Source organism: Bos grunniens, chromosome 10, assembly GCF_055505025.1.
Source record: "Bos grunniens cultivar Pamir isolate PY7600 chromosome 10, Bosgru_T2T1.0, whole genome shotgun sequence".
NCBI lineage: Eukaryota > Metazoa > Chordata > Mammalia > Artiodactyla > Bovidae > Bos > Bos grunniens.
The window spans coordinates 55,464,593-55,468,231 of record NC_141174.1 but is presented as its reverse complement, the minus strand read 5'-3'; positions in this window follow the sequence as shown (position 1 = coordinate 55,468,231).

Here is a 3,639-nt window from a genome sequence, read left to right as displayed (position 1 = left end):
AGGATATTAAATATAGTTCCCTGTGCTAGCCTCAGATTTCTTCATCATAAAAAAGTATTCCTCATCTCTTTATTTTAAATAGAAAAATTCAATATATATATTGCCAAGTGGAAATAAGTCAAGCTCAGGAAAAAAATGTGTATGGAATGCTCCTTGCTCCTTAGATGGAAGACATCCACTTTGATTATAGCCAGTATAGAATTTTGAGACTCTTCTAGATAGGAAGGGTTATAATTCTACCAACAGTAAAGGTTTTGTGCTCTGTTAAGCAATTCTTGGGCAGCTTTCCCTTTCCCCTACAATCCTTATCTTTCTCATTTGCTTCTTAATTTAGTATTATTTCCATATTCTATCTGGGGAGCCAAACCTATAAAGTCACTGCCTCAACTTTATGATTCAACCTCTGTTAGGTACCCATTGTTAAAAGATAAACTGAAGCATATTAAAAACTTTAAGAGTTTATTTGAACAAAGATCAATTTCAATTGGGCGGTGCCAGAGTGCAAATGGTTAGGAGCCCTCTGTGGACAGGAACTTAGGGAGAGAATTTTATAGAGGAAAGGCGGAAGCAAGGTAAGGAAATTATTGATGGGCTCTAACTGCAAGCCTCGGTGGCTGTTTGTGATTGGTTGTCCTTATGTTTCGATTTTGTAATCTTGAGACATTCACAGGCATAAAGTGTGGTTTGCTTAAATGGGCTGCCATGGCATTAGAGCCACCTCAGTCTGATGATCTCCCTGTTTAATTGGTTTAACACCGTTTACAGGACCCCAGGAAGGTTTGATATAAACCCCTTAGACCTGAGGCAGGACTTAGCCTTAATACTGTGTATTTACAAACTAATTTGCTTCCAGACTGCAGTCATTGCTCTGCCGTAGAGTCCTTTTAAGCCTCAGAATTAATCCCTACAAACACCTAGGGCATGAGAATATTTTGCACTTTAATATTGTATCCCATTAGTATATATACCTGGGGGCTTCCCAGGTGGCGCTAGTGGTAAAGAACCCGCCTGCCAATGCAGGAGATTTAAGAGACATGGGTCCGATCCCCGGGTCGGGAAGATCCCCTGGAGGAGGGCGTGGCAACACACTCCAGTATTCTTGCCTGGGGAATCCCATGGACAGAGGAGCCTGGCAGGCTACAGTCCATGGGGTCGCAAAGAGTCGGACACGACTGAAACGACTAAGCATGCGCGCAGCACATACACACAGGTCAATATTTCTTGGAAAGTAGATATGAGCCAAGTATTTTAATGAGATCCCCCACTACTTAGATTAATTATCATCAGTACTTGATAAAATCAACCAGGTGATTGCTTCACTTTTCTGAATTATTTTCCCAATTTCAGAACCTACTCTTTTAGAACATCCAAAGCCCTCACTTTCTCCCAATTTCCTCTCTTTTTAGCAATGCATATTTCAGCACTTAGAACACTGCCCAGTACATAATCGGGATTTAACAAATTTATCAAGTGACTGCATGTAAAGTATGAATTCTTATAAAGCACTTACTGAGATGCTATGCAGTGTTTCACATCAGACCTTCTTTAAATCCTATAATCTTGCAGAGTAGGTATTATTATCCCCATATACAAAGGAAAAAAGAAAGATTCAGAGAATAAAGTGGCTTTTTTTTTTTTTAAGTTCACTTGTCCACTCGTGGTAGGTTGGATAATGGTCCCCCAGAGATATCCACATCCCAGTTCCCAGAACCTATGGATACATTGGGTTTCCTTGGTGGCTCATACAGTATATTTGGGAGAGCTGGGTTTGATCCCTGAGTTGGGAAGATCCCCTGGAGGAGGGCAACCAATCCACTCCAATATTCTTGCCTGGAGAATCCCCATGGACAGAGGACAGAGAAGCCTGGCAGGCTACAGTCCATGGGGTTGCAAAGAGTCGGACACGACTGAGCGACTAAGCAAACATGAAGACATTGCCTTACATGGTAAAGGAGACTTTGCTGAAGTATTATGCGGAGGATATTGAAATGGGAAGATTACCCTGGATTATTAGGAGAGGAGTGGTCAATGAATCACAAGGGTCCTTAAAGAGGGAGGCAGGAGAGTCAGCTAGATGGAAGGCAACATAATGATGGAAGCTGAGGGAGAACTAGAACCCATGACATGATTTGAGACTCTGAGCCAAGGAATGTGGGCAGCCTCTAGAAGTTGTGAAGGGTAAGCAACAGATCCTCCCCTGGAACCTGCAGAAGGAACACAGGCTTGATTTTGGCTTGTAAAACCCACTTTGGACTTCTAATGTTCAGAACGGTAAGATTATACATTTGTGATATTTTAATACACTGTGTTTGCAGTCATGTGTTACAGCACTTGTGGGAAGCTAGTACACTGCTCTAACTGGTCTTCAAGGGGGCAGGACTCATAACAGCAATATTACAGAGACCTCATCTTTTCTCACCCCACTCCTGCTGTGGGGCTGGTTCTTTGGCCTGAGATGAAATCTCATGCTGGTACCATAACTTCTATGTAATAAAAGTCCCCAGTCACCTTAGCCCTTTAAATCATCTCCAGTAATAATTAAAATGTCAATTACAATGTAATTTTTATTTTTAGCTGTTCTGGGTCTTTGTTGCTGCTTGGGCTTTTCTCTAGCTGTGGAGAGTGGGGGCTACTCTCTATTGGGGTGCAGTTTCTCACTGCGGTGGCTTCTCTTGTGTAGAACAGGCTCTAGGACTTGTGGGCTTCAGTACTTGCAGCACATGGGCTCGGGACTTGTGGTTCCTGGACTCTAGAGCACAGGCTCAGTACTTGTGGTGCATGGGCTTAGTTGCTCCACAGCATGTAGGATCTTCCCAGACCAGGGGTCAAACCTGTGTCTCCTGCATTAGCAGGTGGATTCTTTACCACCGAGCCTCTAGGGAAGCCCTGTGTAATTTCATTTTTAAAACACAAACCCTAAACTTTAAACATGAATCTTCTCTGTCTCCCCAGCCAGGACCTCTGATGGAACAAACCTGCCTTGGACACTGGGTCTCCTGACATCACTGCTTCTTTGCACATCAGACTTGCTTTACATTCAGATGACTCCAAAAGTTGCAGTGGTGAGAGGAAGGAAAGGAAAAGACAGGAAGGGTCTTATTTGACCAGCCCTGGTCTGATTTCAGTTTTGTCTGACCTGGCAAGTGTCTAAGGATGAGTTTCTCTTTGGTGGTTTTCTTGGAGATGAAGAAAGAAAGATGGATTTCTTTCTTCCAGGCTGAAAATCCTTTCCCTTCCATTCCCTTGTTGGTGGTAGATGTGTATCGTCTGGCTGGTCATTTAGTAACTCCTCCCTCTACCCCTCTGATGCTCAGTACAACTTTGGCCCTTATTCTTCCAAGGCAGACCCCTGGGGTGGGACCCCAAGGTCTCCAGGCAAGGTCTTTCTGCTAGGGCTCCTATCTGGATCTGGGCAGACACCAACACATCCTTGGACCTCCAGGAGTGCACTGACACCATAACAGCAGCCCCTTCTCCTGGCCCAGGCTGCTTCCGCCGCCTCTCCTCTTGAACTGTTTCACTGACGAATGCAGTCCTCTGAGCAAACAGCATGGCTCTCCCGCCCCCTCCTTTCTGTCCACATCACACACACATCTTCCTCTTTGGCATGAGGGCTGGGACTCACAGTGCCCTGGCAGT